The sequence below is a fragment of the Schistocerca americana genome, chromosome 10, assembly GCF_021461395.2.
Source record: "Schistocerca americana isolate TAMUIC-IGC-003095 chromosome 10, iqSchAmer2.1, whole genome shotgun sequence".
NCBI classification, from domain to species: domain Eukaryota; kingdom Metazoa; phylum Arthropoda; class Insecta; order Orthoptera; family Acrididae; genus Schistocerca; species Schistocerca americana.
In genome coordinates, this window is record NC_060128.1 from 91,427,018 (window position 1) to 91,441,050 (window position 14,033).

Consider the following 14,033-nt stretch of genomic DNA (forward strand, 5'->3'; position numbering starts at 1 on the left):
ACCGAGGCACACAGGGCCAACACCCAACATCATGGTGTGGGGAGCGATCTCCTACACTGGGCGTACACCACTGGTGATCGTCGAGGGGACACTGAATAGTGCACGGTACATCCAAACCGTCATCGAACCCATCGTTCTACCATTCCTAGACCGGCAAGGGAACTTGCTGTTCCAACAGGACAATGCACGTCCGCATGTATCCCGTGCCACCCAACGTGCTCTAGAAGGTGTAAGTCAACTACCCTGGCCAGCAAGATCTCCGGATCTGTCCCCCATTGAGCATGTTTGGGACTGGATGAAGCGTCGTCTCACGCGGTCTGCACGTCCAGCACGAACGCTGGTCCAACTGAGGCGCCAGGTGGAAATGGCATGGCAAGCCGTTCCACAGGACTACATCCAGCATCTCTACGATCGTCTCCATGGGAGAATAGCAGCCTGCATTGCTGCGAAAGGTGGATATACACTGTACTAGTGCCGACATTGTGCATGCTCTGTTGCCTGTGTCTATGTGCCTGTGGTTCTGTCAGTGTGATCATGTGATGTATCTGACCCCAGGAATGCGTCAATAAAGTTTCCCCTTCCAGGGACAATGAATTCACGGTGTTGTTATTTCAATTTCCAGGAGTGTATATTGTGAAAAGCAATGGTCCCATAACACTCGCCTGGGGCACGCCGGAGGTTACTTTAACGTCTGTAGACGTCTCTCCATTGATAACAACATGCTGTGTTCTGTTTGCTAAAAACTCTTCAATCCAGCCACACAGCTGGTCTGATATTCCGTAGGCTCTTACTTTGTTTATCAGGCGACAGTGCGGAACTGTATCGAACGCCTTCCGGAAGTCAAGAAAAATAGCATCTACCTGGGAGCCTGTATCTAATATTTTCTGGGTCTCATGAACAAACAAAGCGAATTGGGTCTCACACGATTGCTGTTTCCGGAATCCATGTTGATTCCTACATAGTAGATTCTGGGTTTCCAAAAACGACATGATACTCGAGCAAAAAACATGTTCTAAAATTCTACAAGAGATCGACGTCAGAGATGTAGGTCTATAGTTTTGCGCATCTGCTCGACGACCCTTCTTGAAGACTGGGACTACCTGTGCTCTTTTCCAATCATTTGGAACCCTCCGTTGCTCTAGAGACTTGCGGTACACGGCTGTTAGAAGGGGGGCACGTAGCCTCCACTGTCAATGCTGCCACTCGCTGTCTGTAAGTGGTTATTGCATGTTCACGTCGAACATGGACAATTATCACAGTAACATGACCAGTCCATGTTAGGTCTGGCTCAAGCGAGGGGTTGGGTGAGGAGGGTGTGACAGCGGGGCAAACCGGGTATCTACTCCTAGTGGCAATGTCACAATTTCAGGAGATGCCAAATTCATATTTTTGAAGAAAAAAAAAACAACATTGTTTCACAAGGCGCCTAGCACCCAGCGCATGCTGGTCTATCGATTATTCATATGCTTTTGAAATGCATTCCTGTTGGTTTTTGAACAAATTCTAAGTTGATTTTTGAACGAATCAAATCATAAGCTGAATTTCGAATGCGTGCTTAGTCTACGTGATGTCTCTGCCACGGCAGTCCCCGTCGCATCTAGAATAAAAAAACTTACCCATAGACAAAAGGGGAATGCCAATCGCTGTTTGTTGATGTGGTTGACCTGGTGTGCAAATGACAACTTTGTTATAATTATTAGCGAAATCCAAAGATTCAGACTACCAGTGTGGAAATAAACGACTAATAGGAATAACAGATAAGAAATATTACGTGTTATCTTCTCGGTCTACCCAAGAAAATGGAATTTTGGCAAATAATGTTTGCCACATCACTACACTACCAAGGACCAGTTGTAGATTCCCCGGTTCACAGTCGCGTAAACTCTATTCTCGGAACAGCGTGGCAAATGTGTTGTACGAGGGGTGGAACATTAATAGCGGCAACTATTTATTTACAGCTCGTACAAAATAGATACGTGTTTCAAAGTTTTACTGACTTTCAGAGTAGTGACCATCATTGTGTATAACCCGTTGCCGTTGATATGGAAGTCGTAGGATACTCTTAGCAGTGCCAGTTGTGTTGACAGTTCGAGCAGCGCGGACTATTGCCTGACGAATTTGTAGCAGTTCTGAAGCGAATGCCATGAAGTGTTTCCTTCAGTTTAGAAACAGAGTTGAACTCACGATGGCTTAAGTCAGGGGAGTGCAGTAGGTGGTATAGCACTTAGCAGCCCCGTCAGTGAATCAAATCAGTAACAGCTTGCACTGTACGTGCTTGAGCATTGTCCTGCAAAATGATGGTCAGGTCCTGCAGAAAGTGTCATTACTTCCGTCTCTAAGCTGGTCGTAGGTTGTGTTCCAAAAATGAACAGCATAGAGACAGAAGTGATGACACTTTCTGCAGGACCTGACCATCATTTTGCAGGACAATGCTCAAGCACGTACAGTGCAAGCTGTTACTGATTTGTTTGACTGATGGGGCTGCTATGTGCTATACCATCTACTGACTTCCCCTGACTTAAGCCCTCGTGAGTTCAACTCGATTTCTAAACTGAAGGAAACACTTCACAGCATTCGCTTCAGAACTGCTACAAATTCGTCGGGCAATAGACCGCGCCGCTCGAACTGTCAACACAACCGGCACAGCTAAGAGTATCCTACGACTTCCACATCGCTGGCAACGGGTTATACACAATGCTGGTGATTACTTTGAAGGTCAGTAAAACTCTGAAACTCGTATCTATTTTGTACGAGCTGTAAATAAATAGTTGCCACTACTAAAGTTCCAACCCCCGTACGAACAAGCGGTAACGCCCAACCGGAGAATAAACGCGGTATAACTGAACTGCTGATTCTGGCAGGGTTAGTGAAGTTACCTGCAGAATAAGTTTTGACAATGGCAGGAATAGTTGCAGAATTAGTGAAGACACGGTTGTCTGTTAGATTGAGGAAGGAGAAGAAATGCGGACATAACACAAATTATGTGGAAGAATATGACGATTCCAAATTTATTATTATTATTATTAGTCGTAAAGCTCCCAACATGGAAGACGCTAAGTAAAGATGGTTCACTTCTGGGGCTTCTTATTCTTCTTGTTTGCCCACCAGGTCTTCATTCTTTGCGAGAATTCAGCTTTTCTTTCTTCGCTCCATTTTGTTCCAGTTCTCGGCGCTTTTGTCTCTGGTTTGACCTCCCATTTGTCAACTTTAAGTTTGAAATTGTTTCTTTTGTTCATGTCTTCAGTAGTAATGTTGGCTAATTCCAGATCTTTCTTTACATTTTTGATCCATTCTCCTCCATTAACAAGGGATGCTACGTGTCTTACTATTTTTTTTGTAAGTCTGTGATCGGGAAGTCTCATTATGTGGCCATAGAATTTTAGACGCCTCTTCCTCATGTCCATCTCTATGTTAGAATATTCTTCAATTTTAGAATTTTTCTGTAATCTATACCCCTCTTTGGTCAATCTTGGTCCCAGAATTTTCCTAATGATTTTCCTTTCCTCTTTCTTCAGGTTTTCCATATCTGTTTTCCTTTTAAGTGTCAAGGTTTCGCTGGCATATAGCATTATTGGTTTAATTACCGACTTATAATGTTTAATTTTTGTATTTATAGATAGACATTTTTTATTGTAAATGTTTTGGACCAGCCCTAGACCCCTACGAGCTTTTAATATTCTTTCTTGTTGTATTTTTCAGAAATTATCTCTCCTAAATATTTAAAGTATGGTACCCTCTTAATTTCTCCATATTTGGTTTGTAACTTAGAAATTTCTAGATTTGTTGTTGTAAACACCGTTTTCTCAAAAGATATTTGTAGGCCAACTTTTCCTGCACACTCTTTTAAGGTTTCTATCTGTTTGACTGCCATTTCACTAGAATCTGCCATTATTGCAAGATCGTCTGTGTAGGCTAAGTAGGGGATTTGTAGGTCATCTTTTTGGTTCCCAGTGATATTGGTTTCCAGTACTTTTCTTTTTTGAGTTCTTTTTCCCATTCTGCCATGACTCTATCCAGAACTAATTTAAATAACAGAGGTGATAATCCATCACCTTGTCTAACCCCAGTTTTTATCTCAAATGATTTTGAAAGTCTTCCCATGAATTTCACTTTGCATTTTGTATTTGTTAATGTCTGCTCTATGATGTTCCGTGTCTTCTTATCCAGTCCTTGTTCTTCAAGAATTTTAAATAGTGTGGGTCTGTGAATTGAATCATATGCCATTTTAAAGTCGACAAAGACACATACTGTAGGCTTCCTTCGCATTTGTCTCATCCTTGTAATCAATTTCAAGTTTAAAATTTCCAAATTTATATGAATGTTTCGTACTACTAATTTTCGGTCTCATGCTTTAGAAACTGGAGCGTATGAATGAAATGTGAAACTATTTCCTAATACAAAACTTTTAGGTTGTAATAGGCCTAATACGTATTTGATATCGGTACATTGCGAATTATATTCTGTCGTGTTATTTATGTAAATGACCATTTATGACAAAAAAGTCTCGTTTGTTTGGCTTGTGTTAAATTGCCGCAATGTTAGAAAGACCTGTTTCGTTTACTCTAGCAGACAGTGCCAAAATACAGGTAATCAGAGAAACCACACTAGTCTTGGGTACTATACATATCAACAAGTTTTTCAGTATTAGTCAACGACATTTTCATTTTTCATGCAGCAAAAGCGTTTGAGGAACTTTGATGAGGAAATAGATTCTTTCACAGAAAGGAAAGCACATCTTGTAAAGCCGTAGCAAGACTAGATAGAAAAAAATGCTGGGACCAGAGGATGGAAGAAATGTGTACTGTCTGGCTTGTCTCTGGATTTTACTGGTTTGATGTTTCCTATATTTAATTTTATCTCACGCAAAGTGAGCTAATAGGCAATAAATAGTGCAGATTTTCTGAATAGTTGATATTATCCAGGTTACAAATAATACCACCCAGTATTAATTGTGAGTTTTTTTCAGGGGTGTAGGGTTCAGACCATCCAACTGGGAGCAGAAGAGGCACAACAGGACATTTTAATTTCCACTGTCCCGAATGTAGGTTTGATGGCTTCCCTTACGAAATATACGCGTTTAAATTCCACAGGGCGAAATACAGTGACGTGTGACAGAAGAATGCTATGTGAAAAGGCATGGTACTGCACTTTGACGCACTAAAAACCAAATAACATGTCTTACAATTCCACGAACATGTATGTTTTACGTATCAAAATTTTCAGAAAGATATGCGCTACAAGATGAGTATATTTTTGAAAAACAGATTTTTTTTAAAATTTTTGACATCCTGTCTCAAACCCTCGAGGGGGAGGGTGGCGCCACTGTCAATTTTTTGCCACTGTTCGGAAATATTGTAGCTCTGGGGCTGGACCATGTATAAATTAAATATTAGATTGTCTTTTCTGAAGGTGTTTGTCTTGCACAGTGTTTCTCAAAGTGGGGTCCACAGATCTCTGGGGACCTAGCCCGTGGATCCGCAACACCTAGAAATTGAAATGTGTTGTAATCAAATTGAACTCACAGCTGTTATATAAGAAGTATTTTTTCAGTTGGTAAAAAGAAAATAATTTTTTAGTCAAGCAACATTCTTTTTGAAGCGAGAAACTGTGATTTTGATTGGTTGTGCAAAGTGGCCTATTTGGTAGATATTTTCTCCTACCTCAAAGAACGTATCATGTGTGCAAGGAAGAAATGTTAATATCATCCAAGCCGAGAGTTAAGTTGAAGGTACAGAGCAGGCGTGGGCAGTATGAGTACAAAGCAATACCTAGTCGTTATTTCCAGTGCTCAAGGATAGTAGGGGAGCAAAGTTCGTTCTGGCGGAATCTCCATTGTTGCCAAATTTATTCAAGATGGCTGCTCTTCTTGGCCGGTCCTGTACCCTCCCTCCTTGGTGTGTAGATGAGACAAGATCACAATTAAACTGGTATGCAAATTAGTTAAATTAATTATTCACATCAATTACATTCATAATGATGGTAAATTCAAAACTGGTAGGGATTTCAAATTTTGGATCCCTAGTTCTACATCTAGATCTACATCCATACTCCGCAAGCCACCTGACGGCGTGTGGCGGAGGGTACCTCTATCGGTTCTCCCTTCTATTCCAGTCTCGTATTGTTCATGGAAAGAAGGATTGTCGGTGTGCCTCTGTGTGGGCTCTAATCTCTCTGATTTTATCCTCATGGTCTCTTCGCGAGATATACGTAGAAGGGAGCAATATACTACTTGACTCCTCGGTGAAGGTATGTTCTCGAAACTTCAACAAAAGCCCGTAACGAGCTACTGAGCGTCTCTCCTGCCGAGTGTTCCACTGGAGTTTATCTATCATCTCCGTAACGCATTCGCAATTACTAAATGATCCTATAACAAAGCGCGCTGCTCTCCGTTGGAACTACTCTATCTCTTCTATCAACCCTATCTGGTACGGATACCACACTGCTGAGCAGTATTCAAGCAGTGGGCGAACAAGCGTGCTGGAACCTACTTCCTTTGTTTTTGGATTGCATTTCCTTAGGAGTCTTCCAATGAATCTCAGTCTGGCATTTGCTTTACCGACGATCAACTTTATACGATCATTCCATTTTAAATCGCTCCTAATGCATACTCCCAGATAATTTATGGAATTAACTGCTTCCAGTTGCTGACCTTGTTCATAATACCACCACCAGAGGGCGCTGCCAGACTCCCCCACTCTCCCTCCCCTTCCCCCAATTCCCCACTTGTGAATTGGTAGGAGAATGACGCAGTCTGTACTGAGCTGCTACAGAGGGAGGTACATTCCTTACTTTATTATTCTGATGGAAAAGCTCGGCTGTTGATGTGGGAGGTGCATGTATTGGCAACTACATATCATTATATGATTCAAAAAGTCGCTCATTGATATTTAAAACAAACAGCAAAGCTCACCTAACATGTACCACAAGCCGAGGAATACGTGCACTCTCCGCTATCAGCTCCACTATTACAGACTTTATTAATTCTTCAGGTGAAAAACTATACAATGATGAATCTCTCGGACACAATATAAGAACAGCTATTGAAACTATCCTGGAATATGTCAAGTAAAAATGTTTTCAAAGAATATAAAGTTTGTAGATTTTGGTTGCATGTGAGCTGTGAGTATGAAGAGTTGTCTAAAGAGACACTGCGACATTTGATGCCTTTTCCTACCACTTACCTACAAAGAATTCCATTCCTCACATTAGTTACCCACGTTTGAGAACATTGTTTATCAAGCGGATTACGTTAAAAAAAGCAACACTGATTTTCAGTTACTATACTTACTGTACTGTACGTAACTGTTCTGTATTGCTGTATTTTCTGTTACTGTGCTGCTACTGTATTACTGTATTTTCAATTGAAATTTCGTTTACTAGCCAACAAAGACGTGTCTTTAAAACAAATTACTTATTATGGTATTTTTCTACATCTTTCTTGTCTGTGGAAACTCTAATTGGCATTTTTTTTCATATACTATGTGAAATTCAGATAGTATTGGAAGGAGATCCGCAGATCACTTTCCGAATAAAGAGAGGGTCTGTGTTATCTGAAAGTTTGAGAACCATTGGTCTGGAGCGTAGCCCTGTATGGAAGTGAAACGTGAACAACAAAAAGTCTAGACAAGACAAGAATAGAAGCTGCAGGAATTGGTGCTACTGAAGAAAGCTGAGGATTAAATGGATCGATTGAGTAACTAATGACGCAGTATTGAATCTAATGGTGGAGAAAGGAAATACACTGAAGCGCTACAGAAACTGGTATAGACATGGGTATTCAAATACAGACAGTTGTAAACAGGCAGAATACGGCGTGCGGTCGCCAGCACCTATATAAGACAAGTGTCTGCCGCAGTCGTTAGATCGGTTACTGCTGCCACAATGGCAGGTTATCACGATGTAAGCGCGTCTGAACGTGAAGTTATAGTCGGCGCACGAGCGATGGGACACAGCATATCTGAGGTAGCGATGAAGTGGGGATTTTCCCGTACGACAATTTCACGAGTGTACCGTGAGTATCAGGAAACCGGTAAAACTTCAAATCTCAGACACCGCTGCGACCGGAGAAAGATCCGGCAAGAACGACTGAAGAGAATCGTTCAGCGTGACAGAAGTGCAACCCTTCCGCAAATTGCTGCAGATTTCAGTGCTGGGCCATCAACAAGTGTCAGCGTGCGAACCATTCAATGAAACATCATCGATAAGGGTTTTCGGAGCCGAAGGCCCACTCATGAATCCTGGATAACTACACGACATAAAGCTTTACGCCTCGCCTGCGCCCGCCAATACCGACACGGGACTGTTGATGACTGGAAACATGTAGCCTGGTCAAACGAGTCTCATTTCAAATTGTATCGAGTGGATGGACGTGTAGGGTACGGAGATAAACTCATGACCTCATTGACCCTGCATGTCATCAGGGGACTCTTCAAGCTGGTGGAGGTTCTGTAATGGTCTGGGGCGTGCGGAGTTGGATTGATATGGGACCCCTGATACGTCTAGATGCGACTATGACAGCTGACTCGTACGTAAGCATCCTGTCTGACCACCTGCATCCATTCATGTCCATTGTGCATTCCGACGGACTTCGGCAATTCCAGCAGGACAACGCGACACCCCATACGTCCAGAATTGCTAAAGACTCCGGGAACACTCTTCTGAGTTTAAACTCTTCCGCTGGCCACCAGACTTCCCAGACACTGTACATATCTGGGATGCCTTGCAACGTGCTGTTCAGAAGAGATCTTTACCACGTCGTAGTCATACGGATTTATGAACAGCCCTGCAGGATTCATGGTGTCAGTCCCCTCCAGCACTACGTCAGACGTTAGTCGAGCCCATGCCGCGTCGTGCTGTGGCACTTCTGCGTGCTCGCGGGTGCCCTACACGGTATTAGGCAGGTGTACCGGTTTCTTTAGCTCATCAGTGTAGATGTAGTTGGAGATGAGAAGAGAAGAAGTACCAGCAGAAAAGGTCAATCAGGAGAGTTCAGTGACATCGAACATGGACTGGTCGCTGGATGTCAGCTGAGTAACAAATCTATCACGAGCATTTCGACTGTTCTAAAGTCACCAGGTCAAATCTCAGTAATACAAAGATTGGCAGCTTGCTTCAAATGTTCTGAATCTGAAACTGCACTTCATAAAACGAAAACACAGTGTCAACGAGTCATAGCTGTAATCGGTAAATTCAAAAAAATACTTTGGAGGGGTATGAAATGAAAAGAGGGGTACGAAATGAAAAGATATATATACACTCATGCTCATAAATTAAGGATAATGCTGACACACGGAGAAACAACTCTCTGGTAGGCGGTTTGCGGGTTTAAATCACCTCGGGGTATGACCACGCGGTGCATTTGACCTGCGGTCGTCGCACGGTGGCGCTGGCAGCAGTCCACATACGCAGAGGCGTGTTGGTGCATGTCAGAGTACGGTCCAGCGAGTAAGTGTGCAGACGTTTTCAGACGTGCTAATGGTGACTGTGTGTTGAAAATGGCTCAAAGAACCATATTGATGACGTTATGAGGGGTACAATACTAGGGCGACTGGAGGCTAGTCAAACACACCAGGTTGTAGCACGGGCCCTCCGTGTGCCACAAAGTGTGATCTCAAGATTATGTCAACGATTCCAGCAGACAGGAAACGTGTCCAGGCACTACAGACTGGACATGCACAGTGTATAACACCACAAGAAGACCGATATCTCACCATCAGTGCCTACAGACGGCCACGGAGTACTGCAGGTAGCCTCGCTCGGGACCTTACCGCAGCCACTGCAACATTTGTCTACAGACGACTGAACAGACACGGTTTATTCGCTCAGAGACCTGCAAGGCGCATTCCACCGACCTCTGGTCACAGGAGAGCCTGTAAAGCCTGCTGTCAAGAACACACTGCATGGTCAATGGAACAGTGGTCCCAGGTTACGTTCACGAGACCACGTATAGTCAGAACACTCTCGCCAGGTTTTCGTCTGGCGTGAACCAGGAACCAGATACCAACCCCTTAATGTCCTTGAATGGGGCCTGTATGGAGGTCGTGATTTGATGGTGTGGGGTGGGATTATGACTGGTGCACGTACACCCCTGCACGTCTTTGACAGACGAACTGTAATAGGTCAGGTGTATCGGGATGTCGTTTTGCACCAGTATGTCCGCCTTTTGTGGGGTGCAGTGGGTCCCACATTCCTCCTGATAGATGATAATGCATGGATGATAACGGAGCTGCCATCGTGGAGGAGTACCTTGAAGCAGAAGATATCAGGCGAATGGAGTGGCCGGCCTGTTCTCCAGACTTAAACCCCACCGAGCACGTCTGGGATGCTCTCGGTCGACGTATCGCTGCACGTCTTCAAACCCCTACGACACTTCAGGAGCTCCGACAGGAACTGGTGCGAGAATGGGAGGCTATACCCCAGCAGCTGCTCGACCACCTGATCCAGAGTATGTCAACCCGTCGTGTGGCCTGTGTACGTGTGCATGGTGATCATATCCCATATTGATGTCGGGGTACGTGCGCAGGAAAGAGTGGCGTTTTGTAGCACATGTGTTTCTGGACGGTTTTCTCAACTTATCACCAATAACGTGGACTTACAGATCCGTGTCGTGTGTGTTCCCTATGTGCCTATGCTATTAGCGCCAGTTTTGTATAGTGCCACATTGTGTGGCACCAATTCTGCAATTATCCTTAATTTATGAGCATGAGTGTATATTTTTCAATTGGTCTCAGTCCTCTACAGGGGAGATGGCTTACAAATCACTCGTGTGACAAATCGTAGAACATTGATGAATATAGTGCGTGGAACCCATAGCAAATAGGCCTAACTGGGGATATTGAACTTATGCAGAGAAGGGCATTACGGGTGGTCACATTTATCCTTGACGTTCGAGAGAGTGTCACAGAGATGCTAAAGAAGCTGAACCGGCAGACTCTTGAATATGGACGCAAACTATCCCGAGAAAGCCTACTTGCAAAGTTTTAAGAACCAGTTTTAAATGCTGACTGTCGGAAAATGCTACAACCCCCTGTATATCGCTCACACAGGGATCCTGAGGACAAGCTTAGATTTATTAGAGTACTGCACAGAAGCATTTAAACAGTCATTCTCCCAGCGCTCCATGTGTGAATGGAACGAGAGAAACGTTAATAAGTGGTAATGCCGGACCCTCTGCCATGCACTTCACAGACGTTTGCAGAGAATACACGCTGATCTACAGAATGCGTTCCATAAGTAATGCGACCAATTTTTCTCTGACGCAACGGTACACCACAGCGTGTTGTAACCGGCTGGGCTAAGTGGAGGGGGGTGTCAGCTTCGAAACGCGCTTTGTGTCATTCGGCTGCGAGCTGCCGGAGAGTCAGGACGTGCGTTTCCGTCAACCCCGTTTTGAATTTGTGTAACACGGCACATTGGATCAATCTGTAAAGCAACGGATCGCTATCAAATTTTTGCGTTAAACTTGGGAAGTCCGGCACCGAAACGCTTCCATTACTTCAGCATGCCTTTGGGACTGATTGCTTGTCCAAATCACAAGTTTTCCGATGGCACAAGTCGTTCACAGAGGGCAGAGGAGATCACCGACGAATCTCGCAGTAAACGCCCATCAACTGCACGAGTCGACGAAAATGTGACACGTGTGCACGACTGGTTGAACTCTGACAGACGGCTGAGCCTTCAATTGATAGCACAAACTCTACACATGTCAAAAACAACCGTTTTCCGCACTGTGACCGAAGATTTGAACTTGAGAAAGGTGTGTGCCAAACTGGTCCCAAAAGTGTTGACTGACGAACACAAGCACATGCGAGTGCTTCGGTGCCGAGAAATGTTGGAAACGTGTGAAAATGATCCTCACTTTTTAAACTGACTTGTCACTGGTGATGAGAAGTTGATTTCTGAGTACGACCCTGAGACAAAAAGGAAGAGTTCAGAGTGGAACACCACACCGTTGCCCCGTCTCAAGAAGGCACGCATGAGCAAGTCCAGGCTCAAAACTGTGCTCATTGTCTTCTTCGACGTCAGAGGCATTGTCCACCACGAATTCGTACCTACCAGGACTACAGTGAACTCAGCTTTCTACTTGGAAGTGCTTCAAAGACTGAAAAGGAGCGTCTCGCACTGCCGAAGCGACATCAAGGACACGTGGAAAGTTCACCACGGCAACGCGCCGAGTCACAGCGCCTTCATTGTGAACGACTTCCTGGCCAGGACCGAGACCCCATTAGTTACAGTCCTGACCTGGCTCCCGCTGACTTTTTTTTGTTTCCTCTGTTAAAAGGACTCGTGAAAGGAAAACATTGGGACAGGATTGAAAACATCGAGGCGCATGTTACATCAGCTCTAAAGGACATTCCGGAAAAGGCATTCCAGGATACCTTCCAGGCATGGAAACACCATCTCCAGAAGTGTATCGACGCAAGTGGATGCTATTTTGAAAATTTTTGATTATTTGTACGAATATATTCAATAAATGATTTTTTATGAATTTGGTCGCATTACTTATGGAACGCACCTTGTAGATGTCGAACACAATAGAGGGAATTAATCAACTGGTTGCGAATCATTATCACCTAACCTCTTGAGAGCTTCATGGACTTACAAGCCTCATGGACTTAAGGCTGTAGGCACGGACAGTAGAATACACGGTAGGCGACACGCGCAGGTGGGTTGTGAATTGTGACGTCACTGTGAACCCTCTTGCCATGGCACACAGCAGTGGACCTTATTGGCACACGTGTTTAACTCACATGCCTGTATAAATGTAATCGAGATTTTCCATATTTTAATGTATTTACTTATTATTATTAAGCTTTACATCAGACTACGTTTTCTAAAGCTGGTGAATTGCTAGCATAAAGCAACCGAATGACGTCAACCTACACTACTGGCCATTAAAATTTCTACACCAAGAAGAAATGCAGATGATAAATAGGTATTCATTGGACAAATACATTATACTACAACTGACATGTGATTACATTTTGACGCAATTTGGGTGCATAGATCCAGAACAAACACCTCTGCCCGTAATAATGGCCTTGATACATCTGGGCATTGAGTCAAACAGAGCTTGGATGGCGTGTACAGGTACAGCTGCCCATGCAGCTTCAACATGATACCACAGTCCATCAAGAGTAGTGACTGGCGTATTGTGACGAGCCAGTTGCTCGGCCACCACTGACCAGACGTTTTCAATTGGTGAGAGATCTGGAGAATGTGCTGGCCAGGGCAGCAGTCGAACATTTTCTGTGTCCAGAAAGGCTCGTACAGGCCCTGCAACATGCACTCGTGCATTATCCTGCTGAAATGTAGGATTTTGCAGGGATCGAATGAAGAGTAGAGCCACGGGTCGTAACGCATCTGAAATGTAACGTCCATCTTCAAAGTGCCGACAATGCAAACAAGAGGTGACCGAGACGTGTAAGCAATGGCACCCCATGCCATCACGTCGGGTGATACGCCAGTATGGCGATGACGAATACATGCTTCCAATGTGCGTTAACCGCGATGTTGCCAAACGCGGATGCGACCATCATGATGCTGTAAACAGAACCTGGATTCATCCGAAAAAATGACGTTTTTCCATTCGTGCACCCAGGTTCGTCGTTGAGTACACTGTCGCAGGCGCTCCTGTCTGTGATGCAGCGTCAAGGGTAACCGCAGCCATGGTCTCCGAGCTGATAGTCCGTGCTGCTGCAAACGTCGTCGAACTGTTCGTGCAGCTAGTTGTTGTCTTGCAAACGTCCCCATCTGTTGACTCAAGGATCGAGACGTGGCTGCACGATCCGTTACAGCCATGCGGATAAGATGCCTGTCATCTCGACTGCTAGTGGTACGAGGCCGTTGGGATCCAGCACGGCGTTCCGTATTACCCTCATGAACCCACCGGTTCCATATTCTGCTAACCATCATTGGATCTCGACCAACGCGAGCAGCAATGTCGCGATACGATAAACCGCAATCGTGATAGGTTACAATCCGACCTTTATCAAAGTCGGAAACGTGATGGTACGCATTTCTCCTCCTTACAC